General features: G+C 36.9%; 1 pseudogene; it reads right to left on the bottom strand.

Moving 5' to 3' along the window:
- Positions 1-7,454: 7,454 nt before the first annotated feature.
- Positions 7,455-9,098, bottom strand: LOC147563648 (tetrahydroberberine oxidase pseudogene; annotated as a pseudogene).
- Between the last annotated feature and the right edge of the window lie 5,627 nt (positions 9,099-14,725).

The raw sequence follows: 14,725 nt of genomic DNA on the forward strand, positions 1-14,725 counted from the left end.
CTGGTTACTTATTTCACGTACAACAATTGTGTATTCTTATCTCCTCTCTCCGAGAACATATTATACGGGAATTACACAACGAAGGCCATGTTGGACGCGACAAAAAATTTACATTGGTACCCGAACGGTTTTACTGGCCTAAGCTCAAATGGGACGCCTCCCGCATTGTTGAACGATGTTATACGTGTCAGACAAGTAAAGGCAAAGCTCAACATTCGGGTCTTTACACTCCTTTACCAACTGCGGTTACTATTCGGGAAGATCTGTCTATGGATTTTGTTCTTGGACTTCCACGGTCCCAAAAGGGACGCGACTCAATTTTGGTCGTCGTCGATCGTTTTAGTAAGATGGCTCACTTTATTGCATGCAAGAAAACAGACAATGCGTCTAATATAGTCAATTTATTCTTTTGGGAGATTGTTCGTCTTCATAGTTTACCAAAAAGTATCGTTTCCGATCGAGATGTCAAATTTCAAAGTCACTTTTGGCATTTTTTATGGAAGCAACTCAACACTAAACTTAACTTCAGTAGTACTTGTCACCCTCAAACCGACGGGCAAACCGAGGTTGTCAACCGTTCACTCGGTAATTTACTTCGTTGTATTATTAAAGACAAAGGTGTCAATTGGGAAACGACACTTCCTCATGCAGAATTCGTGTACAACAGCATTGTTAATCGTACGACTAAGAAGGCACCATTCGACATTGTTTATACCTCACGGCCAAAACATGTTCTTGACCTCGTTCTCCTCCCATCGCTTTCGGACTTCGACTCCACCGCAGACAATTTAGCGTCTCATACCCTCGCGTTACATGACGAGGTTCGCAACAATATTTCGTTACCAATTTGACTTATAAGGCTTCCGCCGATCGCCATCGTATTCATAAAAGTTTCGAAGAAGGTGATTCAGTTATGGTTTATATTTCCAAGCAACGAACCCCCGCCGGTACTTTTAAGAAGCTCGGTCAGAAGAAATTTGGTCCATTCAAAATTCTTCACAAAATCAATGATAATGCGTTTGTTATTGATCTTCCGCCGGACTTAAATATTTCAAACACTTTCAATATCTTCGACATCTACCCGTTTTATCCGGATGAGCCGATTTATGACAACACCAACTTGGGAACAAGTTATTCCACAGAGGGGGAGTATGATGGCGGCCATCCCACTAATGGGTCTCACGGCCAACCCAACAACGAGCCCAACAGCCAAGATCCTATATTAATATAAGTTCCCAGTTTAGTATTTAGGATTTCCATGTTTAGAGTCCTAGCAATCAAGGAAAGTATTATTAGTAGTTAACTTCTTTCTTTATTTGAGTCTAACTAGGAAAGTATAATCTCTATCTAAGAGAAGTCTAGTCTGTCTTTTAACATACAATTGAATTCTCTAATACAAAAACTCTTGATTGCATCTTCTTTATTACAGTTATTACAGTTTATCTTCCGTTTATTTATCGTTTCTTCTTAGTTTTATTAATGGATTCTATTAGTTTTACGCTTCCGCCAAAGTCTACATCATTTGTAGTGTTGAATTTCTTTCATGGGGCTTCCATAAGAGATTTATGGTCCAAAGATGTCTTGGCAGAGGGACCAATGGTTAACAATCTCTATAGTATTGATTTTCAGATGGAATCTTACTCCATCAAGATAGAAGGGTATGAAGAAGCATATGTAGCCAGTGTTACAGCTCCAGTATGGCACAATAGACTTGGGCATACATCTAAAGAGGTTATCTTATCCCTAGAAAAAGAAAATAAGATAAGAGTCACCTCAGAGGACTTTAAAAGTGTGTGTTCCTCTTGTCAGTTGGTAAAGAGCCAAAGATTACCTTTCTCAACATCATAGAGTAGCTCATCTACTCCCCACAGCTAGTTCACTGTGATATTTGTGGTCCAGCATCCATCAAAACAAATTCAGGAGTTAGATATTATATCTTGTTCCTTGATGATTATAGCAGGTTCTTCTGAATATATCTAATGAAGCTAAGGTCTGACAGTTTAAATGCTTCCAACACTTTTATGTACAAAATGAAAAACTCTTCTCATTACCAATCAAGTGTTTCCAAAGTGATGGTGCTCCTGAACTGAGCAAAGGAGAGTTTCAAGCTCATCTTACTAAGTGTGGAATTGTGTTTAGAAGCTCTTGCCCCTATACTCCAGATCAAAATGGTACGGCAGAAAAAAAAAATAGGAAGATTACCTCAGTAGGGAACAATCCTCTCTTTCAAGCATTTGTGCCAAAGGAATTCTGATCTCATGCTTACTCTACTGCTACCATCTTATCAACATAACTCCAAGTAAGTTGCTCTCTTGTCAAACTCCATATAAGGTTTTACTTCAAAAATCTCCTGATTATGCTATGATAAAAGTCTTTTGTTCACTTTGTTACCTATATTTGGGAAATGTCAAGGATGACAAACTCAGCCTAAAGTCAGCCCAATGTGTTTTTATTGGTTATAGCCCCATTCATAAAGGATATAAGTGCTTTGATCTTACTATGAATAAGGAATATGTATCCTGACATGTCATTTTTTATGAGTCCTCATTTCCCTTTGCCACACCTCAGTCTCCTATCAATACTCCTACAAACTTGTTGTCTGAGCCATCATCTTCTTATCACATCTTTCCCCTTCCATCATTACCAACCACTTCTCATATGTCAGTCCCTTCTTATCATACAACACACTTTTTGGAAAATCTACTTTTTCCATCTCAGATTTCTTCCAATTCAGAGTCTTCTCTTCCCCAGGCATCTAGCAACTCTTTTCCTTCAAATTCAAATCAGCTGGATCACGCTCAACCTCTGGGTGACTCTTCTTTCACAGAAGACTCATCTCTACCACCTTTGAATGGTCATCCAATGCAAACCAGACTCAAAAGTGGGATCATCAAACCAAAGACTATTCATGATCATGTGGTCCTTTCACAGTAACGCATGCCTTCCATTTTCCCTCTTATGTGGCTCTGTCTTCTATTGTTGAACTTAAAAACTATAAAGAATCCATTCAACATGAACACTGGAAGATGGCTATGGAAGATGAATTTCAAGCCCTGATGAAGAACAAGACCTGGTCACTCACACCTAGAATCCCATGCATCTATGAATGTTTTTGGGTGCAAGTGGGTTTGTAAAGTCAAATATAACTATGATGGTTCTCTAGAAAGGTACAAGGCTCGGCTAGTAGCTCAGCGTTATAACCAACAAGAAGGGGTAGACTATTTGGATACTTTTAACCATGTTGTCAAAATTCAAACAGTATAGGTAGTTTTCACTTTGGCAATAACTAAGAAGTGGCCCATCCATCAACTAGATGTATCAACTGCTTTCCTCCATGGAGAATTCACTGAAACAATATATATGAAATAGCCTTCAGGCTTTGTTGATTCCCACTGTCCTGACTTTATGTGTCATTTACATAAATCTCTATATGGCCTCAAGCAAGCTCCTGGAGCTTGGTTCCATAGAATTGCTACTTATCTTCAGAAGTGGGGTTTTGTTAGAAGCACCTCAGATACATCAAGTTTTGTTTTTCAATCAGCTGGCAAATGATGATTCTTCTTCTTTATGTGGATGATATCACCCTCACTGGAACTGGTGTTTCCCTCCTTGATCACCTTCTTACTGATCTTGCATAAGAATTTGCGATGAAAAAACTTGGTGATCTTCATTATTTCTTGGGTATTGAGGTTCAAAAGGACTCCCTCATCCTTACTATTGATCAGACTAAGTACATCATTGAGCTTTTAGACAAGGCAGGTCTCTCTAACTCAAAACCCAGTTTGGTGTCAGTCTCAGTCGGAAAGAGGGTGACAAAATTGGATGGTAATGACACTGATAACCCTTTGTTCTTTAAAAGTATGGTAGGGGGACTACAGTATGCTACTATGACTAGGACTGATCTCACTTTTAGTGTAAACTACTTGTCTCAATTTATACATCAGCCTAAGTCCAGCCATCTGATTCTTTTGAAGAAAGTTCTGAGATCTCGAAGGAACTATAGGGGCTGGTAGGTGATCTTTCTCTTCTCTCTGGATTCTCTAATTCAGATTGGGGAAGTTCCTTTCTTCAAGCTCCAGCTCCTCCTCCTTGCTTCTGTTTCCTTGATCCCAGTGGGAAAAACCTGCAAAGAGTTCGAAAACCTCTCCGACGCTCAAGACAGTCAGGGTGTTCTTTGTAGAGGCGATGTTAAGCCTACTTTGATTAGTGGCTCTGGTGAGGCGTTGGCCGTCAAACCGTTTAGAGAAGTTTCCTCTTATGCGTATCTAGGGTTTCCCTTAGAGTCTATCTCTGATCTTGGATAAATAGAAGTTCCTAAGTTCAAGGATACTTCGTAGATATCTTTCCGAAGTGATAGATCTTTGGGGGGATACTTTCTCCTCTTAGACTCTTGAAGCCCAAGCGTACTTAAACACTTAAGATTTGTAACCGACTGGGATCTTTTAATGAGATTCCGGGATTGAGTCGGTAAGCTGTAGGCACTTTCTTGTCTCCCCAGTTTAGGGCGTGAGACAGAGACGTAGCTTACACATACCCCCCTCATTCTTTTAATGATTCCAGGGTTAATCTCTCGGTGTCGGGGGCGAAACAGAGAGTATGCCTCCTAGCTAGCTTGTCCTGGGCGATCTCCCAGTTAGGGGTATTTCTGGGTTCTACCTTGGTGTCATGGTCCTCCAAGAAGCATCCAACTGCCTCCAGATCATCTACAAAAACTGAGTATAGGGCTCTCTCTTGCTACATCAGAACTCCTTTGGATTTCCTATTTACTTGAAGAGTTGCACATTTCAGTTCAGGTTCCTATGGTTCTCTCTTGTGATAACATGGGTGCTAAGTATCTAACATCTAACCTTGTGTCCCATGCTATAACTAAGCACATTAAAATAGATTTTCATTTCATCGGAGATTTGGTGTTAAGTTCTACATTGGAGATTCGGTTTGTGCCTTCTGAAGCCAATCTTGCGAACATTTTTACCAAGGGTATTCTCTTCTCCCAATTTGACTTTATTGAAAGCAAACTCATAGTTCTTCATGTGGTGAATCATTCGTTTGAGGGGGGTTGTAAGAGAGTAGTGTCATCAGCAACATCACAGCTAGTTGGAGATGAAGATAACTGAATTAACTACCAAGTTTATAGGCACTCTTGGGTCAATTAATTCGGAACCAGTATTTCTCTAGGAGCACTCCCACCACATGTGCAGATAACTTGTGTGAATTAGTAACTAACTACATTTAGTTAGTTATAACTAATTCACCTAATTTCAGTGTTTCTCTCTCTAAGTTTCTATCAAGAAAGTTGTATATAAAGAGATGAGACATCTTTGTAATTGACATTATTGAATTGAGAAGATTGAATAATACAAATTCCCTTCAACAAATTCATAAAGCTTTACAGGCAGGCAACCAAGGTGGTTGAACTTGATCATTAGAGAAACCAAAACATCATATATAATCTTAATTAGGGATGATAATAAATATTTAATCCAATGCATCGAAAAAACTCTCTACAACCCTCTCCTTTCTCTCACTTTACTATTAGTAGTTGGAATACTCTGTTCATTCCTAAAGAAATTATCAGGATCAAATCTATTTTTCACTTGTACTAATCTTTCAAAGTTGGACTTGAATTCTTGAAACAACTACTTCCCCAAGCCCAGCTTGTTAGTAACTTGATGTGTCATTCTTGATTTGACCTAAATCAAGACCTACTTGGATCAACTGTAACCCAGCTATGAACCAATTATTATTTACGGAACAACGTTCCGGTTGATGGAGAATCTTTATTTTTGGAAATTGCTAATATCATCGTTGATTAAAAGGGAGGGTTGCAGAGGACTTGAGCTATGAGGCGCGCACTCACGGTGGTTGCACTGGAACATCAAAGAAATCAAAAACAGAGAAAATGAACTAAAGAAAGGGAACTTAAAGCTATTACAGAGTGATTATGAAATCCAATTTAACATTAAATCTAAAAATCTAGTTGTAAGCACCTCAAAGCCTACTAACATAATTTTCTAAGCTCAACAACATGGCAAACCAACTATTTGGTAACAACAATTTGAGGCCTCCCATCCCCAAGATTATTCCACTTGGTCTTGTTGGAAACGGAGCCGATTTTGGCTCGAACCGACTCGTCAAATTCAGAAACAAAATGTGTCATTGTGTTCGTCTCGTCGAGCTCTTCAATTTAGAGCAAAGAATCACTCGAATCCGATTCCGGATGAATGAATGAGAAATTCAAGTTTAAAGTTTGGACGAAGATCGGTTGAAATAGGGACTAAATCGTCAAAGAGGACAAGTCAGATTTGGGACCGTTTGAGCAAAACACGCATGTCCAAATCTGGACGGCTGGCGTTCTACCCGAGCGCATCTAACGGGCGCGCGCAAAATCTCTCGGGATTGCGTTGGGACAACTCCAGGAGCATTGGATCTACAAGATCCAACGTTGGGCGTTAATCCCGTGTAAGGCTAAGTGCGGGATCCCACCAGATCATCATCTAACGGTCAGATTTCTCCTCTGTTGGGAATCTCTCGGGCACGCGCACTCTCCATCTAACGGATGGCGTTCACTCCGTGTTTTCAAGTGAAATCTGACGTCCCATAATGCAACCGACTCTTAAATTCAGTTTTAGTCCGTGAATTGAAGAGATATGTCTTTTGATCCCAAAAGGCAAATGCACCCATTCGATTCCTATAAAACCATCCAAACCCACTTTATTCTTCACAACAAATTCATTCTCTTCTTCTCTTTTCTTCTAACAATTAGTGTTCTGTATGTCGGAATACTTATTGGGAAGAAATTCATTCTCATCTTCTCTTATCTTCTAACAATTAGTGTTCTGTATGTCGGAATACTTATTGGGAAGTAATTCGTTTTCTTCTTCTCTTCTCTTCTAACCATTAGTGTTCTGTGTGTCGGAATACTTAAGGCGTCTAGAAGATCATCCGCATTAGTCCAAGAGCTCATAATACTTACGAAGGTTCGTCCGCTTTCAGAATATAGAACTACCATCTTAAAATTCTGAAAGGAAAGTCGTTGTATCCCGATGGCATACCTCCTAACGTTTGGTACTGTTACGGGGGTGTAAAATGTCTTAAGGAAAGAGAACTTATTCTCGCCTCGACTACATTAACATCTAATTCGGTTAATCCGAAAGAAGGAATACTGATAAATCATTATTCGCTTATAGTCTATCTCTCTATAAGTTAGAGAAAGAAAACTCTGTCTAAAACAAGCCAAGACAGAGAGAATCGACTTATCGATTGATAACCAGAGGAACAACAGGTCTTCGTTAGGTTATGCCCCATACAAGTATTGGAGAAAAAAACAACATATAATATTAATACTATATTAATATATCAATTTCAATGGTGCATTATATATAATCTTAATTAGGGATGACAGAAAACATATAATTCAATTCGTTTATTTGCGTCGAAACACCCTCTCCTTTCTCTCACTTTCTCCCCCAAGGAGAAGCAATATTAGTTGGAATACTCTGCTCATTTCTGAAGAAATTATCAGGATCAAATCTGTTTTTCAGTTGTACTAATCTTTCAAAGTTAGACTTGAAATAACTACTTCCCCATGCCCTAGCTTGTGAGTAACTTGATGTGCCATTCTTGCTTTGACCTAAATCAAGATCTCTATAGTTGATATATGCAGCTCTGGGAGACTTTGAAACATAAGGTGTCATATAATTATATAGTTTTCTCATCCAATTAATATGCTTTTCGGCTTCTTCAATTCCTTCGTCGTTCCAATAAACCAAGTATTGAATCTTGAATATATTTCCCTTTCTATGTGGGAAAGGAATTTCAGATTCTGAAATCTCATTCATTTTTCCACCATAAGGAAGTAATACCAAATGAGGATCTTCTACTTGTAACAATCTTTTCCACAACCCTTCGAATCCAACCCTTGAAATGGGTTTTTGTACATAATCAGATTTAGCCTTATATCTACTCTTTCCTTGAGTTCTATTTAGTAGTATTTCTTCATCATTTGGACCAGTAAAAGGTAATCCATCAAAATATAGTACTGATCTAACCCAACTAAGTTCTATACAATCTTTCTCTTGTAACCCTAATTCAGGAAATCTATTTCCCATCAAAGTAACAAGTTCTTTTGCATTTCCAAGAAACAATGAATTGAATGAAGTTTGAACTGTTTTTCTATCTCCATTTTTACTGTCATTTACAAGCTTCACCATGATTCTAATCAAGAGTTCATTTGGAAATTCATGTCCAACTTCTTGCCATTTATAAACAAGTTCAGTTGCATTCTGTTCTAGGGTTTTGTCAACTGTGAAAACAGTCACAGTAGATGGAACAGGAACCAATCTAATCTTCCATGAAAGGATAACACCAAAGCTTCCACCAGCACTACCTCCTCTAATAGCCCAAAACAAATCTTCACCCATTGTTTCTCTGTCTAGTATTCTGCCCGTAAAGTCGACGATTCGAGCATCAATGACATTATCAGCTGCAATCCCATATTTTCTTAACATATTACCATACCCACCTCCACCAAGAAACCCACCAACACCAACAGTAGGACAAACTCCACCAGGAAACCCTAGAACTGGACTTTTTCTTGCAACTTTATGATAAAGCTCGCCGAGGGTTGCACCAGACTGAACCCACGCAGTACGATTTTCCACGTCAATATCGATCGATCTAATATTGAATAAATCGATAACGATAAACGGAACATTGTCTGATGTATAAGAAAGACCTTCATAGTCATGACCACCACTTCTAACTTTAATTTGTAGGTCAAGATATTGACAACATATAACAATTGGTGGGACTTCAGATTCATGCATGGGTGTAACTATAAATTGGGGTTTGTTTGTATGATATTTATGTGACAAGAATCTTAGATTGTGTGCTGGAAACTCTAAGATTGATGTATAAGAATTATTTTTTCGGGTGTAAAATGGAATAGTGGTTGAAGGATTACTATAAGTGTTAAGACATGATTGAAAATCTTCATGATAAGTTGAAGATTTGGTTGAAGTTACAAATGAAATAAAGAAGAGGAAGAATGGAAGTAGTAGTAGAAGTATAATTGATGAACTATTAGCTGAAATCTTCATCTGAAAGAATAACTGATGAATTATGCTGCACCAATAACAAAACCCTAAAATTAGTGCTCAAAAATATTGGAGAGAGGGCAATTTAAGTCATTAGTTTTTAAGGATTTAGGGTTGACTCAAACATGTTGTAGTATGATATCTACCCTTTTTTTTTAATTTACATTTAGTTGTGGAACATTTGTCGAAACGATTTTACATTGTCCGAATACTGACATGACATGCTCATTTTTTTCATTTAGGCCTATGGGAGTGGCACATCAATGCTACACGGCCCAAAAATGGCCCAGGGACAGACGTAGCATGCTCATTTTCTACTTGAGGGCATTCTAAGTCGGCATTCAGACCATGATTTTCGGGACAGTACTTATCATTGAGATGATCAATAGATACAAGAGATAATTAAAAATTCTTCAACCTAGTTTTACCCTTGCAACTATCCATGTTTTGTTTATATGCAATGACTTAGAAAACTTAGCTACCAATTCAATCAACTTATAAACGACATGACAAGCTCAAAATAATACAACAGTTTTGATATATAAATTGCTATGTAAATTAACTTACTCAAACGAAGAGTTGGCATTCGAATTACTCCCAAATATATGGGTTATGTAAAAAATTTGCAAAAACATTACGAAAGTCAATGAAAACAAATTGAAAACGATAAAATACGCAAGAAGAATACCTATAAAATCCTGAATTATCATTGAAAACGATAAAATACCCAAAAAAATACCTATGAAATCCTGAATTATGGTATCATCCATCTTTGAAAAACAAAATTGTCCTACTGAGTTACCTGAAAGTCCTGCTCTTGCAGGCTAAGGTACTACTAGCCTTTGGGGCCCAATTTTGATTCCTCCACAAATCTGAAATTTTTTTCTCTGTTTTCGACTTAACCTGCTTTTAAGAAATGAGGTTATGCTAATTACTTCTTGTTTTAGTAGTATCTAATTCAATTGAATTATACAGATTTACGTTTCATTATGACTTTATTTTCTAAGTAAATACAATATAAATAATTTATTACTATATTAATGAGTCAAGATCCTAGTCTTAACAATGGGGAGTCAAATCCTGCTCAGATCTGGTTATATTACTCTGATCTAATGGAACTAATGGGCAAGAAAACTTGAAGTTTCGTTCTCGAGATGTGCTTCAAGTTGGAACAATACTGAAATTACCATAAACGGGTTCTATATGTTAAATTCACGATTATATAATAATCAGAGATATGGACAAAATGTAATAACACGATAATTTAACGTGGTTCGGTCGGATACTCAAGACCTACATCCAGTTTGATTCCTAGAACCCTCTCCTATTTAAAGATATTACCATTAGATAGTTACAAGAGATATTCTGAATATATTATACTAAATATTACATATCTTCACATATCTTCAAATATCTTCACATATCTTCAAATATATTATGAATTCTTCTTGATCGTCAGATCTCGTCTTTTCGATCCGTCGCGTACATACATGTGTTACACACGTATATTATTTCTAGAACTCATCTCGACCGCTAGATCACTTATTTACGATCCGTCTTATATACGTATCCTATTTACGATCCGTCTTATATCTCTTATTTACTAGCCTTTTGGGCCCAATTCTGATTCCTCCACAAATCTGAAATTTTTTTTTCTGTTTTCGACTTAACCTGATTTTTAAGAAATGAGGTTATGCTAATTACTTCTTGTTTTAGTAGTATCTAATTCAATTGAATTATACAGATTTAGGTTTCATTATGACTTTATTTTCTAAGTAAATACAATATAAATAATTGATTACTATATTAATGAGCCAAGATCCTAGTCTTAACAATGGGGAGTCAAATCCTGCTCAGATCTGGTTATATCACTCTGATCTAATGGGCAAGAAAACTTGAAGTTTCGTTCTCGAGATGTGCTTCAAGTTGGAACAATACTGAAATTTCCATAAATTGGTTCTATATGTTAAATTCACAATTATATAATAATCAGAGATACGGACAAAAAGTAATAACACGATAATTTAACGTGGTTCGGTCGGATACTCAAGACCTACATCCAGTTTGATTCCTAGAACCCTCTCCTATTTAAAGATATTACCATTAGATAGTTACAAGAGATATTCTGAATATATTATACTCAATATTACATATCTTCACATATCTTCAAATATATTCACATATCTTCAAATATATTCTGAATTCTTCTTGCTCGTCGGATCTCGTCTTTTCGATCTGTCACGTACATACATGTGTTACACACGTATATTATTTGTAGAACTCATCTCGACCGCTAGATTTCTTATTTACGATCCGTCTTATATCACGTATCCTATTACCCCCCCCCCGCCCCCCCCCCCCCCCCCCGCAAGTTGGAGCAGAGAGAAAAAATACTTGTTGATTCTTCGTACTCGTCTTCTTGCAACTCTCATATTGTGGATGTGTTTTGAAGATGATTGAAGGATTAAGTCACAACAAAAAAGTTGGTAAATGCGGTTAAAGATTGAACGAATATCAATGACAACGAAATTATATAAGATGGATCGTAAATAAGAGATCTGGCGGTCAAGATGATTTCTAGAAATAATATACGTGTGTAACACATGTATGTACGTGACGGATCGAGAAGACGAGATCCTCTTTTTTAATGTGTTGGTCGGGTTCTTACAGTTATGTCCATCGGGTGCCCATTGACTCTATTTGTCTTAGTCAATAGGTCGGGCTGTGTTATTCCATTTTTTTCCACCACTTTATGATACGTAAAATCTTTTATTGTTCTGCATGAAAGAAGTTTATTCGCAAAGAGAGACATTTTAACAACAGGATCACTCGAGTATTGTAGACAATTCATATATTAATTGGTTTAGGTACATCATAAGGATGGAATATGTTCATATTGTCAGGTAGTTGTCTTTCACCATCAAACTCTCCTTCATATTCTAAGAAATTTCTCTGTGGAGAATTTTTCCTCTGGGATGGAATGTGTCCAGATAGTTCTTTTTTTAGTCTACTCTAGAAAACTAATTTTAGAATAATGTTTCTACGACTTTTTAGGAAAGTTTCTAGAAAGTGTCTTGTATAATCTAAAGACATCCTATGACTAGTATAAATAGCTACGTAGTCCTCTCATTTGATTCTCACAAGATCAAGCAACTTAAGAAGTCATGCATAAGTGAGAGTATATAAAAAGTGAGTGTAAGTGTAGTTTTTTTTTTGATGAAGAGTGTAAGTGTAGTTTTTTTTTATGAAGGAAAATACCATTAAAACCAAGCGTCTATTACATAACAACTAGAAATCCGAAAAAAAAGACACAACATCATTCCAAAGTTTCTTACACCCGTGAGCTCGCCCCCATTTGGCTAACGCATCTGCATAATTATTGTTATTCCTAGACACATGAGAGAATATAATTCCTGAAAAGTTTTCCTTGATGTCTTTGATCTGCCGGATGATACTTTGAGATTGCCATTGAATACATCCTTCCTCGCCATTGAGAGCTTGGATTATTGCTTTATTATCACTTTCTAAATGCACATAAGATAGTTGCATTTGCCTCGCGCTAAGTAGACCATATAATACCGCTAAACTTTCACATTCTTCAGCATTTTGCCCTCGTACACTATCTGCTACCGCCAGTATAAAGTTGGCTTCTGCATCTCGCATAATGTAACCGATTCCTGCCTGTTCATGTAAGTTAACAAAAGAGGCATCTACATTGATTTTAATATAAGGTGTCGATGGAGGTCTCCATGTTTGTATAACCGTTTGTTTTTTACCCTTCGTGGTAGTGCAACTCTCAGTTCTGAGAGGGGTAGTAGTGGTTTTGTTTATCCTTTCTATCATTTGCATTGGATTTTGTTTAATCGTCGAAAAACAGTTTTCACATCTGGCTTTCCATAGAAACCAAAGAATTTTAGCATACAAATTAATAGTTTCTTCGTCAAGGGATTTCCATTGGTGTATGCATTGAATAGTGGTACTAATGTGATCAGTTCTAACTTGGTAATGAAACCAAGTTGCTTTCGCAAACGGGCAATGCAACATAACATGATTTATGGTTTCCTCCTCATTACAGTTCTCACAGGAGTAATTATTACCGATGAATTTGCCGATCCTTGATTTTACTGGTAAGCTATTCGTACAGCACTTCCATAGGAATAGTTTGATCCTAGGAATAGTATTCATATTCCATATGAAAAACCAGTCCATCTGGTCCTGCGTATTATAGATAGTATTGGTGCGTAAAAAATTGTATATGGATTTAAGAGAGAAGTTACCTGATTTAGTCAATGTCCAGATTGCTTTATCTTCATCATTAGGATTAAGGTTGATGCTAAGTATCGCCCTGCAAATCTCATTAGTAAAGTACTTATTTATTTCATTTAAATTCCACGTACCGTTCGTGATAAGTTGAGAAACCCGGTCATAGTTACAACCTCTATCATTAAGAATAGGTGGAGGATGGTTAGGTATCCAGTAGTCAGTCCAAATATTGATTAGTTCTCCTTTGTTAATATTCCAAAAAATCAGACTCTCACTTTGATCATAGTATTTCGATATAGATTTCCACGGCCACGAATAATGATTCTTGGGGGGCTTAGGTTTCTGGGATTTATGAAAATACTTCCCTTTCAGCACTTGGACCCAAATAGCCTTCGGGTTGCTGATAATACGCCAGTTCAGTTTGTGAAGGAAAGCTTGATTGTCGAGTTGAGGAAGACGAAGCCCGAGACCACCATATTTGCGAGGTTTGCAAATAGAATTCCAGTTGATAGTATGGAAAGTTTTGGGTTTTCCCCACCAGAAAGTCCGTTGAATAGACTCAATGCTGTAAATTAAAAGAGTGCTTTTGAATTGTGAGTATATAAACAAACCATTTGTAAATTATCTTTGACACATTTCAAAGATAAAGTTCTCACTCCAGACTGAGTATCAATTTTGACCTCTGGGTTTTCAAAGTGAATGGACTACTGCTGGTCCAAGACTCCAAGTGCACAAAAGATGGTCCAAGACTCCAAGTGCACAAAAGAGAGATATTAAACTCTAGACCTTTTAGTGCTTCGGTTCTTAATAAAAGTTAGACATTTATAAGTTGGCAAATCATGTCTAAGACACTTTAGTATGAACTCCATAATTAAAATAAAAGAAAAAGGAAACCTAAGATGTAGCACGTAAGACCGTGCATCACAATTTCATAGTTCACACGTTACCGGCAGAGAATGTTCTCTTGACAAGGTACACAAATTTACTTGATTAACCTATATATTGTCCTTTCAACAAAAAAAAAAGCTATATATTGTTTCTCAAAATTAAAAAGTGATACAAGTGTTTATGCAACCAGAATATACTTTTAAAATGAAGAAGAAAATATATCCTTTAACTTATGCAAAGGTAAAAGTTGACATTGTATTGCTTCCTTCTATCGCTCAAAATTCAATTTGATTGCTTTTTTTTCGAAACAAAAGAATTTTATGAACCTCTATATGTATACCTTGGGCGGAAGAGAAACAAATGTAATAAAAAATAAAATGAAGATGATGATATAATGAAAAGAAGAACATACGATGAAGAGGCATTTCAATCTAGTGAGAAGATGAAAGTAAACAATGATAAAAGATAACAAATGACTA

The sequence above is a fragment of the Eschscholzia californica genome, unplaced genomic scaffold, assembly GCF_041429995.1.
Source record: "Eschscholzia californica isolate CP2 unplaced genomic scaffold, dmEscCali1.0.p SCAF_1, whole genome shotgun sequence".
NCBI classification, from domain to species: Eukaryota; Viridiplantae; Streptophyta; class Magnoliopsida; order Ranunculales; family Papaveraceae; genus Eschscholzia; species Eschscholzia californica.